The sequence below is a fragment of the Lissotriton vulgaris genome, chromosome 12 (assembly GCF_964263255.1).
Source record: "Lissotriton vulgaris chromosome 12, aLisVul1.2, whole genome shotgun sequence".
Taxonomy (NCBI): domain Eukaryota; kingdom Metazoa; phylum Chordata; class Amphibia; order Caudata; family Salamandridae; genus Lissotriton; species Lissotriton vulgaris.
Genome location: NC_141700.1, coordinates 507,486,912 through 507,501,360, shown reverse-complemented (window position 1 = coordinate 507,501,360; position 14,449 = coordinate 507,486,912). Strand labels below are relative to the sequence as shown.

At 48.2% G+C, this 14,449-nt stretch overlaps 1 protein-coding gene across 1 annotated transcript in view; it reads right to left on the bottom strand.

Moving 5' to 3' along the window:
• GLG1 (golgi glycoprotein 1) overlaps positions 1–14,449 on the bottom strand; it is a 792,605-nt gene that overhangs the window by 613,451 nt on the left and 164,705 nt on the right. The gene's annotated exons all lie outside the window — the stretch shown is intronic.

Below are 14,449 nucleotides of genomic sequence, written 5' to 3'. Positions count from 1 at the left end.
GAAAATAGTTTAACATTTTTATTTTAACTATGGTGCACTACAATACAGTATACGAGCCTCTACCACTAGCAAAATGCATAAACTCAGCACAGTTAGCATTGTTACAATTCCATAGAATACAAAGGGATAAGTCATCATATAAACACTGTGGAAAAATGGGCAATTAGGCCTAACCTTGACTAGAAGAAGTTTATTTTATAAAAAGGAAGATCTCTGAACTTTGACAACAGACCCCACACCTTAAAGCCTGGATGTAAGGCTTACATCATAGGAACAGCGGAGCTCTTCTCCATGAAACAGCTTTCTCCAAGTGTGTTAAAACAACATGCAACAACATATTCAAAGCATGAGACTTCACTGCAGCTGGGTGTAGCATGTTATGTCTAGGTGCTAGGGACTGACCAGAACAGCACAAGGGGCATTGTTTATCGACCTTACACATAGTGTTCAGACTAAACTCCAGGAAAGGCAGAGAACGCGAAAAGCACCTCGTTCTCATCTGAAAGGCCCAAACATAATCTAGCAAACAAAAACCATGTTGTAACGTGTGCAAAAGCAGCATCATGGCAGCAAAGCTCATGCTAGCTTAGCAATGTCGACAATGTCTTTAAGGGCCATATAATACTGTACGGTAGCTAACATCTTGTTACATTAAGTCCGTCTTGTATTTCAAGTCAAAATTAATGTATGTTGTTGCCTTGTGTAGCTTTTACAAAGCTGTCACACTGTTGGCTTTAAACCTTATGTGCCTTCCCAAGCATGCATGAAGCCTGTTTCACAAGACAGCTTCCTGCCCACTGAAGAGAAAGGAAGCAAAGTAAGGGAAGCAATGAGAAAACTGCAGGCCAGGGAGGTGTTACTTCCCTCCTGCAGGCAGCCACTCGAGTGTTCGCCCTAAAAGGCAGGTTTCAAACTAGCACAAAAAGGAGCACCCCTCGCATCCAGACCTCAGATCTGAAACCGACCTAGAAGGACTACCCTGTTGCACCGCAGCCTGCACCTGGAGGCAAGCTAAGAGAAAGTTGGTGTCTGCAGTGTCATGCCCTCCAAGGGCCAACCAACTGACCTGTACGCAGCACAGGGAGACGAGAGCTGAAGAAGCCTGCTGGGGCAGGACAGACACCCAAACACTTGCAGCTGCTACTACCACTGCCGTGCAGCACCAAGGACACAGACCCGACGCACAGAGATGCACCAGAGTTTGCAGAGCCAAGGAATGCCGACTGGGAGTTACTGGGACCCTCACAAAATGAGTTATCAACCGAGGAAGGATTAGCCTGTGACCGTAACACCGGGTGACTGATAGATCAGTGGAAATTAGACTTCGGCTAGACCAGAAATGAGCACATGGGATATCGCCCTGCAACGAGGACCCCTGCACTATCTTTGTAGACCGAAGAATCCTTGCAGGAAGACCTCCCCCCCCCCCCCCCCCCCCCCCCCCCCAAATTGACTGCATCACACCCACAGCATCCTTGGAGCATTCTTCATCAGGAACACTCCTTAGGAGTCCACTGCAACACAGATACAGTGCCTGGAAAGGCTTGAGCCCTGCTTTCTGTGTCAGGAACTGTTTAAGGTGTTTAAGGACCTTGCTGGTCCTCTAACTAGCTCCCTCACCCAGTCAAGCAAGGGATTCCAAGGTCCAGCCGACTGACCGGTTCACAGCAGAGGGACTGTACTGATGCAGACTTTAAAAAAAAAAAACTTGGTTCACTGTCAAATTGGTTGAATTTACCAAGACTTGTTTGGAGTGGAGTGGAAATGCTGTAAATTATTTCTTGTAAAATCCAGATCTCCAGAAAACTCCTGTGGAATGTTTTCGTTGTGGTGTCTCAATCCTTTTAAAAAGTCCATTTTTATAAATTGGTGTCAGAATTCTTTAGTGTCATATTGATTTCTTCATTGTTTTGATACAGTTCAGAAGCTTTACACTAATTCCTCTGTAAACCTTGCTGCTCAGTGCCACAGCTACCCAGGGTTGATGAGTTTGACAGATGAAACCTACTGGACCTAAAGGGGTGAGTAAGAGTATTAAACAGTGAGGTTGCACAACCACACCATATAATACTCTGCATTTCCTCACACCAGTGCTTCCAGAAGAATAGCATGATCAAGTTGACAACACCAATTTGAAAGAAAACTGATTAATATGGGAGTTTCGGGGGACGTGGCTGAGCAGTCGACTCATGACCACACGGCAATAAAGCTCCTGAACCAACATCCCGTATCCTAAGGGTTGCGGATCCCATCCCAGTTTCAATCAACTAATGCTACGAAGACTTTGAGCCCACATAGCCCAGGGAGTGCAGGGATCCTTTCTTCGATGCACAATGCCTCCTCCAGATGCCTACTTTCGCTGCAGCGGGAGCACGGTCCTGCTGCAGCAGGCGAGCCTGAGGCCAGGGCTGTGAACCCTTGTTGGGACACTCCCACCTTCCAACAACAACTTCGGGCCATCAACGCAGAGTGCAGCAACTTGGCTGGGAGGTGGGGGGGGAAGAGCATTCTGACCCACCTCGGATGCCCTGTGTGAGAAAGTGCCATCTTTCTTGCCTCGGTATGCACCCACTTTTTTCTTAACTGCTGATGTGCTTTGACTGAGTGTGCCCTGGGTTCATGTCAACCAGGTACCCAGGGCCTATGTTCCTTCCCTAAACCAGTACTGAAACTAAAAACCCAATTGGCATCTCTGGCCACCTGTCAGCCCCTAGTAAATGGTACCCTAGGTACCCAGGGCATGGTGACCAGAGAAGACCCCTGAGGGCTGCAGCACTTATTGTGCCACCCTCAGGGGCACTGTACCCTGGCACCCAGACACTGCCTTTGCAGACATGGCACACTGCCATACCCACAGAACCCACTGCCCTGGCATACATCAGTCACCCCTCTAGCTGGGTGCCCTATGCCAGAGGTGTGGGCACAGGCGCATGAGCCCTGTGCCCCTACAGTATCCAGGACCATTCCTGGGCACTATAAGTGCAGTGATGCCATTAAGATTATATGGTGCTGGGAGGTTGTCATTACGAACTCCACAGCACCATAATGGCTACACTGAAGACTGACAAATTTGGTACCAAACTTCTCAGCACATTAAACCCGCTCTGATGCCAGTGTGGCATTTAATATAAAATGCACCAGAGGGCATCTTAGAGATGCCCTCTGAAATCCTAACCTACAATCCACGTCTGGGCTGAGTGGCTGCAGAGGCTGCCACACAGCAGACATGTTGCTGGACCCCTGGGTGGAGAGCCCCGCTCTCCTAGGCCTGCAAAAATGCACAACCTGGGCGAGGTGCCAGGTCTCCTCCCACAGGATAGGCAGGGGGGAAGCTTCAAAGGCATGCCGCCTCTGTGAGCTTCTCCAGACCATTTGTTGTACCCAGCAACTGGCCCCCACCAGTTCTAACCCCCACTCTGGCAGGAAAAACTATGTCATGAAGGGGGTGTGCCAGCCTGTGCTAACCCCACCCCTCAGGTGGGGGAGACTAGGTGAAGCACGACCCCGGGCTCCGGCCATCTTGTAGCTGGAGAGCCCTGCCCAATCCCAGCTAGGCTCCTGCCCCCTCCCACAGGAGAGGAGCTGGATAGAGGGTGTACTCACCCCAGGACAGGGAACCATTGGTCCCTGCCCTTGCCCTACCTGTAACGCCCCTAAATTCAGTATTTAGGGGCTTCCTGAACCTTCCTTCCTCAGATCCCGATACGAAAAGAAAAAAGAAGATCAAAAAGAAGACCCGCCGTGCAGCTGCTAACAGGACGACAACAACTGACTTGGCCCCAGCCCTACCGGCCTGTCTATCCTGCAACATGCTCTTGCCTAATCTCAGCGACTCCTGCGGACAGCAACCTTAGGACACCCGGAGGACCTGCCTGCCTTGACCCTCTTTAAGACTGGGACTCCCATTAGCAGAGGCTCTGCTGCAACAACCCACCTGGTGCCAACCAGGAAGCTCCGGACCAGCCCACTCTGCACCCGCCAAGCCCAGGCCGGGCCCAACCGAACCAAGACCACGAGGACGTCCCCCCGGCGACTGAGACCCGAAGTGCTCAAAGACCCTCCTCAAGGAACCAGCCGACGCCTGCAGACTCAGAACCAGGGGCCGCCCCAACTGCGACCAGCCGAGGGTAAGCTTTCCAACAACCCAAAGACACCCCTGCACCCGACAGCCCCCTGGGCCTCCCTTTGGGGTACCTACCTGTGCTCCAAGATCCCAACTTACCTCTCGAAGTGCTGGTCCCCCCTGGAGAGTCTCCGTCCCCAAGCCTGCAGCCTTTGTTCCTTGTTGACCTCTCTCATTGGATAACATTGAGCACCCGACTGGTCAAGAACACCCTGCACCCGGCCGCCCGAGAGCCACTGGCTGTGCCACCTTTGTCCCATTCTACTTAGTCTTATCTTCATCTTTATTGCAATTCTGAAAATTGTTAAATAAAGCTTTAAAAAAAGGGAGTTTGAGAGACTTTTTTTTAACAAAAGTCTTGAATAGTGAATGTGGATTTAAGTTGAAGTATGATCTGGAAAGCAACCACACATGACAAGTTCCAGTTGAAATGAAAGCAGTGGTAATACTGCCTAGATGGAAAATTAAATATTAAAGAATACTGCTCTATACACATCATAAAGAACATAATGCTTTAGGCTAACATAGGTAATATTTGATTAAATAAACCACAACCAGACAATCTATGCCTTTGTGTCTAAATATGGTTTCCTTGTTCTATGTCTTTCCAATTTAGTACTTTAATAAAGTCAACAGTATTTTCCCTCACCTAAGAGGCTTTTACTTTCAGATGGATAGACTTCAGACAAGTGCGCATACTGTTTCAAATTATCTTTCAAATCGGACTTCTGAAGTATTAAATTAGGCGACTTCCTGGACTAGCAGGGTTGTTTTCTGAACCTTTATCTCCTCTTAACATCGAAGGATGCGTGGACCTAGAGTCACCTTTAATGTTTGAACTTGCTTTTCATTTCTTCAAACTTTTTCTTGGAATCCCAGGGGACATGTACCTCATTTAACTTTAGTTATTTTAATTAATTTCTGTTGCCAGCAGTCTCTCGTCAGTTTCCTTCACCCAACCACAGGATTCTAGGCAGGGCCAGCAAGGTCAAATTGCACACTATTAGTTAAATAGACTGGCCACTGTCATAAAATGGCTGACAAAGCGCAGACCTGCCACTGGCGTTCTTACGGCTTATCTATGCAAGGATATTGGAGCCCACATAAGGCAATGCTATCTGAGCCCCCGCAGCCAGCAATGCAGATCCACACACCTCAATACTTACCTAACAATTAACAGTGCCTACACACAGATGAGACTCGTACTCCTTTTTACACAAGGTAACAGAATATGTAGCACCCGATGCCCCTGAAAAGGACAGACTCCCATATTTCAAACCAGACATCCGAAAACCACCACCTTTACAGAAATTTAACCCAGGACTCGAATCAGCAGACAAAAAAATTGAAAATGTATTAATGCCTTAATCACCCTCAGACATCACCAACTGGCATTTATCACTGAAACCTGGTTCTCAGTAAACGGCAATGTCTTACTTTAAGGGGTTCTTTCACCTAAATTTAAAACCTCATTTAACAGAGTAGAGAAAAGGGGGGGGGTGTTGCCATCAATTTTAGAGACACCCCACTTGTATAATCAATTTACTGGATCAGCAACTTTTATTAGAAAAGGGCAGCTCCCCTGCGTTTGTTTTAATTTACTAACCCTCGATTCCCACTTTGTCTTCAATGAAATATTTTTGCTTGGCACAATTAGATTATGATCCATGCACATGCCCTCTATGATATGTTACTTGTGATTGAAGACTAACATTTAGGAAGATGTTCCCATTTACATACTCCAGCGTACTATACAACTCTGTCCCACTAAGGAGGCCAACAATTGGATTCTATTTACTTGAATGAGGATTTTTATTAAATTCATCTAGTTATTGGAAATCTCGATTATACAATCACTTTTTAAATTTTGAAATTGACAATTTTTGGGGTGATAATCCTATCAAGATTGCCCAAATAAAAATATATTTACACAGGATTGGACAGAGATCGGCCCTTCAGCAGTAGGGCAGAAACTCCGAAACAAGTAATTCCTCTTCCCATCAAGTCAATGCCATACATCCCCGAACATCTGAACATTCAACTCTCACCCTCCGATATTATGAGCAAGCTTTGCTCAGTTCAGAATAAGACTGAAGCTAAAATATCCAGCCTGCAAACAGTTAACATACTTGGAAAAAAACGGTATTAAACAAGTAGAAGCTATTCCTCGACGGCCTCACCCTACCGCGGTTAGATGAGGAGCAGGCGAAGGACTTGGGGAAAGACATTGACTTGGGAGAGATCAGAGCGGCCATTAAGAAAATGGCCCGTAATAAGACGCCGGGTATGGATGGATTGCCCATTGAATTTTATAGCAAGTATGCGGACATCTTAGCGCCGCAGCTTCATTCCGTTTACAAGGAGGCCGGAGATGCAGGTCGGCTCCCCCAGTAAATGCGAGAAGCGATAGTCATACCGATCTTGAAACCCGGCAGAGAGAGCAGCAGCCCCGCGTCTTATAGACCGCTTTCCATGCTAACTGCGGACTATAAAATCTTGAGCTCTATCTTGGCGGGAAGGCTCTTACAGCACATGGCCACCCTGGTGCATGGGGATCAGAACGGTTTTATCCCGGCCCGGAACACGACGCTCAATATTAGGCGGCTTGTTCGCCTCATGGAGGACTCGCAGGAGGAAGGCAGCACCCCATTACTTCCATCGGTCGACATTGAGAAGGCTTTCGATAGTCCCACTCTAGGCTATCTATACACGGTCATGGAGCGCTTCGGTTTAGGAGAGGGCTATATCAGATGGACGAGGGTGCTCTACGCAGCGGCAGTAGCGAGAGTGAGGGTTGGGACGTCGGTTTCCCACCAGTATCCGGTGGAGAGAGGTACCCGGCAGGGTTGCTCCTTGTCCCCCCTGCTGTTCGCGCTAGCGATTGAACCACTGGCGGCTGAGGCCCGAACGGGGAGGTATTTTGCGGGTGTGCAAGCCCGAGGGGAGCAGCAGTATATCTCCCTGTACGCTGATGACCTCCTCTTGTTTCTTGAAAACGACGCGACAGAGATCGACGGCGCGGAAGAGCTGCTTAAACGGTTCGGTAGACTCTCGGGGCTGAAGGTTAACTGGGCCAAGACGAGCCTTTTTCCGATGCGGGGGAACACCGCTCGGCCTGACCACCGGCCGTTGCTTGCTTGGGAGCCGACTTGTCTCCATTACCTTGGCATTTATATTTACCACTCTACTACGGCCTTGTTCGAGGGCAATGTAGAGAGATGTGTACGGGGACTGAAGGGCAGCATGGCCTTTTGGGCCACGCTCCCACTCTCTGTTGCTGGTAGGATAGCCCTCTTTTAGATGGTGGCGTTGCCGCGGCTGTTATATTACTTCCGAACGCTGCCGATCTGGATTCCCGGCTCTTTTTTTCGACGACTCAGAACACAGTTAACCACATTCCTGTGGGGAGCGGGCAGATGTAAGGTGGCGTTGGCAACGCTCACCCGTCCGAAGGAGGAGGGGGGTCTTGCGGTCCCGGACTTCGAGCTCTACTATCTCGCTGCCCAACTGCAGGTATTCACGCAGGAAGTGGCGCGAGTGTATCGGGGTCCGGAGGACGGAAGACTGGGAGGCACGCCGCGGCATGTACTGGCCTATATTGCTCCGAGACAGAAAATCGCGGTCCGGGACTTGACCCTTGAGCAGAACACATTTCGGCAGTGCTCGAACCGAGCGCAGAGGCGAGCGGGGATACGTCACCCGTATGCCCCGGAAATGCCGTTGGGCATGCTAACAGCGCTGCCGCATGGAGGTGACTGGTCCCGTTTAGAGGAATGGGAGGAGGCGGGAGTACAGGTAATAGGGGACCTTTTTGAAATCGGGGAGCTCCTCCCGTTCCCGGCCCTTCAGGAACGTTTCGACCTTCCACGGGGAGGTTACCTCCTCCACGCAGCAATACTAAGAGCGATACAGAAGCACTGGGGCTTGGGATTGCCGGAGCCTGAAACGGCAATGGCTTGCCAATACACCATGATGACCGGGGGAACAGTCAAGGCGGTGACTTGTTTATACAACAGGATGCTTCGTGAACATTTGCCACCCCTTGAGACGCTAAAAACCAAGTGGGAAACTGATTTGGGCAAGGACATACCTGACACGACGTGGGCACAGCTTGTGCGGCGGGCGCGTAACAGCACAAGGAACGCGAGATTCCAACTTATCCATTATTATATATTACACAGGGCGTACATGACCCCCGGGAGAATTAAGAGATATTTTGGCGCGACTGATGCAACGTGCCCTCGCTGCACTGCTGGGGGTGCTGAGCTGGTACATATGCTATGGTCTTGCCCGGCCCTCCGGGACTATTGGCAGGAAGTGGGAGAGACCCTGAATGAAGTGACGGAACGTTCTGTCGAATTTGACCCAGCGGCATGCCTCCTACATTGGTTCCCACATACCCCCAAAAACAAGCTCTCAAGCAAATTTATTGATATGGGTCTGATGGTAGCCAAGCGGGAGATAACCAGAAACTGGAAAGCAAGATCGGGCCCAACTTATAGGCGGTGGTACAACGAATTCCTGAAATGGGCGGCCTGCGATAGTACACATAGGTATCAGACGGCGCGTAGAACCACTGACACGAGAGCATTAGAACTGGCGACGGCCTGGGAGATGCTGGTGCAGGCCCTCAGGGATAGTGAGGTGCTGGACGAGATGGAGGTCCTTAGTGCGGGCAGGGGCAGCAACTTAAATTAATCAAGAGGGGGCAGAGCCAGTAGACGCAGGAGAATTGCGATTAAGCCTAGAAGTCTACATCAAACGGCCATTAAGCGGATGATGGGGGGGGGGGGGGGGGGTGGAGATGGGGTTTTACTAAGAGTAAGTGGGTGGGGGTTTGGAGGGGAGTCTTGCAGTTGATTTAGAAGAGGGACTAAAAGTAGACACGCACACTACTGTGGAGCGCTAATCCTGCAACACTGACATCAGGCATGAGAGAGCTGAGAACTTATCGCCGCCCGGCCTCCGGGATGTGGGCCAGCAGGCTGTGTAAAATGTGAAATGTAATAACGTGATACAGCACTCTGAACGATACTGTATACATATGAGAATTGGCCTGAGCGAAGTGTGTCTGCAATAAAAATTACTTTAAAAAAAATAATTAAACAAGTAGAAGCTAAATAGCGTAAAACCTACATCACTGAGGAAAATGTATGAGTTACTTACCTTCGGTAATGATGTATCTGGTAGCATCATCATCAAGAGAAGAAGCGCTTTGTCTCATGACTCGAAAGATTTCTTAGAAGAAGAAACAACTTTAACACATCTGGGTGGCAGAAGTTTCCAGAGCATGTGTATCTACAGCCACACCTGCCTCGTACCTTTTTTCCCCACTTAAGGTATCCATGCCAAATTTGTCTCTCTTCCCCCCCTCCCCCCCAACATCCTGGGGATTCTAAGCACACCGAGGGTTTGTGGATTAACCTGGAGGAGACTGAGAAAATAAGCAAAATATAGCAACATTTTAGGTTTTTGGGGAAAAACTGTAAAGAAAGGTGCTCTGGATAAAAGTATCTTGTTTTTCTCCGTTTCTCCCTAAAAATTGCATCAAGGAACAATTTGCTGAGCAAAAGTCACCATCTTCACAGCTTTTAGGAGCATACAGAGCTGAATTAAAAAATAAATGTTGCCAACGTTTAGGCATTTTTTAAAGAGGTAGCCCATATTTCCTATTTTTTGTCTTCTCCACCTACACAGTTTGTGGTGGAAACTAGTTTGAAACTACTGGGAAAGCCAGGAACGCTACAAATTTCTGACATGTAAGTTCTGAATTGAGCAAGGGATCAAATTTGTATAGTTCACTCAAAGTTTACCACAAATCACTGTTTAAATAATTTTTGAAAATGAGTAGGGAATAACTAATTTGTGACAACATTTTCATCTAACTTTGTCACAATGACAGATTTAAAAAAGCAATATACCATTGCATCCGCTAGACCCGTCTGGTTGCAGGGATATATATATACGGTTTGTATAAGGTACCCACAGACAACTGAGCTGCACTGTACAATAGTGTTTCACTATGTACATAGTATAGAGCAATTCATATGGTGAAGTATGTAGAGTGAAAATGGTTTTCAAGGAACCCTCTGTATTTCTGAAATGGGCTTAAGATGTGGAGTTTAGGTGCAGTTCAAGGATGCTTGTTTATGGTTCAGGGAAGACCAGGCTTGGCAGTTCGGGCTGGACTGTTCCCATCAGGCACAGGGTCAAGACTGATTTGCATATAGCTGGGTCGGTACTGAGGTGGCGGAGTGAGCTAAAGAATGTGGATGGATTCAACCCAGATCTGTGACTGGGGGTGAGGGTCTGAAAAGTTTCAGCACTCCATCCATCATCTCTTTGGGTTTGCAGTGGTTATTTGTACATCTCTGAATGTATGGGTACCCATATAAGCACATCAGTTAAGAGTTATTTTTCAAAATGCCTTCATTCTTACACACTGGCTTACATTTGGAAGGCACAAATGCAGTGAAATCCAATTGGTAATCACAAACATTTTACTATTCTATGCTCCTACAGATCTTCCAATAAAAATGGCACTATACTTGTGTGGGTAGGCAAAGTTGCAGCGACAGGAAACTGACCAAAACACATGGGAACATCATATTGGTTCACAGAAAACCTTCCTCTTTTATACATAGCGGGTAGCTGTGGATTCTGGGCCCAGGCAGGACCTAGCAAACTTTCACATTTTAAAAAACGAAGTACCAGAGGTAATCCACGGTATGGCGACTTGCTTGGCTCTCAAGGTTTAAAAAAATTAATAAATTTCCCCAGAAACCCTTGCAAACCTTAAACTTTGCGCCCCAAAAAAAGAATACATTCTCCTCACATTTCTGTGATGGTAACTTTTTAAAGCGGATATTGTACCCACTGAAAATAAGACTATCCAAATAAAACACCTCCTCAAGGCACCCAAATCAAAGGGCAGATCTTCAGATCCTGTAGAAGTTGCATGTAATTTAGGCAATATTATGTTGTAATGCTCTTTCTGGTGGATAACCTATAACTTTAGGTTCCCCGCCATATAATATTTCCCAGATGGCGACTGGATGTGGAAACTTTATTCCAGCTAAGCTCCCATGCTGGCTCTGTAGCGAAGCGACGGATCAAAGCACCAACCCGGCCTTCTAAAGTCCATTTCTGATTTATCCCTTTCAGCGCCTCAGGGTGTTAACAATTGTTGGTACCAGTGTGCTGAATACCAACTTGGGACTTTTTAAAGAGTTGAAAAGAAAAGCAGGTCTCTCCACAGAACAGGGAGGTGGGAGGAATCTGACATTAATGTGAGACGGCAGTAAAGAATCAGAGGTTAGATAAGAGTATCCGACAGAAAGAGCATTACATAAGTTAACGTGTTCTTCTGATGGCCGGTGGACAAGAGCCGGAAACTTCTGCGCGGGCGCCAGGACCGACAACTGCCTTCCCTGACCCAAAGCAGTGGAGAGCGAGTGAAGAGCGAGTGAAGAGCGGGCCCCCTAGGCACAATACGCGGAGGCACCCGGGGTCCCAAGAGGCCGCTGCAGCCTGATGTGAGAAGACAGAAGCAGCAGGGGACAATCGGGGACCCTGTGAGGTGGCCACTTCGGGCCCATCTGGCCACAAGGAAGAAGAGAGCAAGCTTCTGTGTTACTGCAAACAAATGATGGACGGAATGCTGACAATACAAACTTTCTCCCCCAGTCAAAAGATCTGGGTTACATCCATGGTTCTTTTGCTCACCATGCCACCCCAGTTTAGAGCAAGCGTCTGAGCAGGCCCGAGCCTCTGCTGTGAAGTGCGGGAAGACATTTCCCCCCCATACCCCCCACCCACAGCCCACGCTGTGAGATTCAGTGAGCTGGTTCTGTGGGGGGAGAGGACCCCTACTTCTCCTAAATTGCCGAGTTGCACCCAGAGAGGCTACCGGAGAGGCCCCAGCCACTACAGCACCATTGAGGAGAAGGGGTGAGCGTTGTTGATGTGAAGTGGCGGGTGTCCTTTAGAAAGGAGGTAGACCATACCACTCTTCATCCAGGGTTGCAGCGGCGGGGGTTCTCACGCCAGAGGAGACAGGGGGGCTCCCTAGAACGACTGGCAGCGACCCACTAGCCCTCATCCTGTCGCTTAACTACACGGACTGGTCAGCCCATGGTCAAGGGGACTGGCAGAATGGAACGACAGGGGCAGAATCTCTTGCCTGATCCAAAGATGGCCGCCACGGTGGTCCTTTAACACGATGAGTTACAACTCTCACATTGGTGAGATGACCCACAGGCTTACTCCGAATGGAACACCAGGCGCACCATTTGTTTGCAGACTGTTGCACTGTACCCGCCATTCACGGTGTTCGGTCCAGAGATGCTGCCTGTACGTGCTTGACTCAAAAATGGTGGCCGCAATTTCCCCATCCGTACCTCGCTTGCACTCACCCCGAGATGGAGGACTAGGAGGACAGCGCCTCCCAGTAACACCGGGACTGATGTCTTCTATGGAACTATGAGGATGCCCCACGGGCTGAACCTAACAGTTTGTACTTACTGCGGATCCAGAGTACCCTTGGTCGCTGCCCCGTGGAGCTGTCCTATGCAGCTATAGAGAAGTTTGGCTCTGGGTCACACCCAGCCGGACATCGGACATGGTTTGTCTCGGTTCTTCACAGCTTTATCAGACTCTCTCCTCAACTGCTTTGTTCCCCCTGGAGTACTTTCCCCCTTCAGATCTACCTAACTGTCCTCTCCCCTATTTACCTTACCCCCACTACCTTCCATTTCCCATTTGACGCGTGTCTTGGATATGCTACGCGCTAGTTATCTTATATTATTGTGTAAGCTCACGTTTTTTTCTCCTAAACATATACTGGTAACTGCAAGTGTAACTGATATAACTATATAACAATGTTCTGAAACAATGTCCTTTCTCATGTAAAGCACTCTGATACCTCCGGGTCTAGCCAGCGCTATATAAAACTTCTCAAATAAAATGGCTACTTCGAACCAGAGATTCCTTACCTTGTGAATCGATTCCAAATCAGTACCTCCCTAAGTGAAAGATCTGGACAAAAAGTATTCGAAGACCAAGCAAGTGAAATATCATATCCAAAGGATCTAGCTGTAAAGGTAGCTCTGCTTTGGTAACAAATGGACTAATGCTCATGTAGCAACCTGTGAGATGTCCAGGTCAGGTACTCTGCATGCCAACGCAGTGTAGCAGCCTTAATCCTGGTGGAAGGGGCTCTCAGACCTTCCGGAGGCTGCTTATTGGTCAGCATGTAGCATATCTTAATGCAGAGAAATATCGATCTCAACAGGGCCCTCTTCTGCAAAAGCCTTCCTTTCCCCACCCCTAGCCCCTCTCCAGGGTTCCCTGCAAAAGTTGATCATACACATGTTATTCCATTACATAAGGACTATGAAAGCTTAAAGCCATTTCAGAGTCCCACTGGTAGAGCATCTCCTCCTGTTTTGAAGGGGGACAAAGAGCCCTGGTAAGGTGATTGACTGCCCAGTGTGTAAAGGAGTTACGACTTTAGCTCAAAGAAACGACGGACTCCTCTGAATCGATTTGTCCAGGAAAACGGTGTGTAAGGAGTATGCATTAACAGCGACTCATGTGATGAGGTGAAGTACTCGCAAAGACAGTCTTTAAAGCAGTCTATAAAGCAAGGAGATGCAGCAAACAGCTAAGCATTGGCTCAAAAGGACATAGACAATAAGAAATGTCAAGACCAAGCAGCTTGGGAGAAAACATGTGGCAAACCTTTTTGAATGTCAACACAATTGATCATTTTAATCAAGGAGGGTTGGTCCAGCAAACGCAGAGAGGTCAAAAGGGCTAACAAATAACAGTACCCCCTGAAGGCCTTAGCGGGCCAAAGATCAAAGAAGAAAAAAAAAAAAAAAAGTTTGACTGCTTGGTTTGTAAAGGGTCAATCTTGCGGAAGCCGCAACAGACCACAAATTTGACCCAGCATAAAAGGACTTTACAGGAGGACACCTGACAACAAGGATGACCTCCACATCACACCTCAGACGGCAGATCAAACAGTCACCTGCCACCGTTCTATAACCACGCATGGAGGTGTATAATTTTGGTGGAGGGCCCTGCCCCGCTGCTGTTACAGAAGACCCTCCTGAATTAGTAGCCTGATCGAAGGACAGATAGACATGCCCAGAAGTGCTTGGTTCCAATGGGGGGCCACTAGGATGCCTTGGGCCTTATTGTTCCTGAACTTTTTCAGACTTATGGCAGGCGAGAGAGCAGAGCAAAAGGGCACAAGAGTACCATGTTCCACGCCAACTGGAATTCATTTGCTAGTGAGTGTTCTTGCAGTAAGTCCAACGT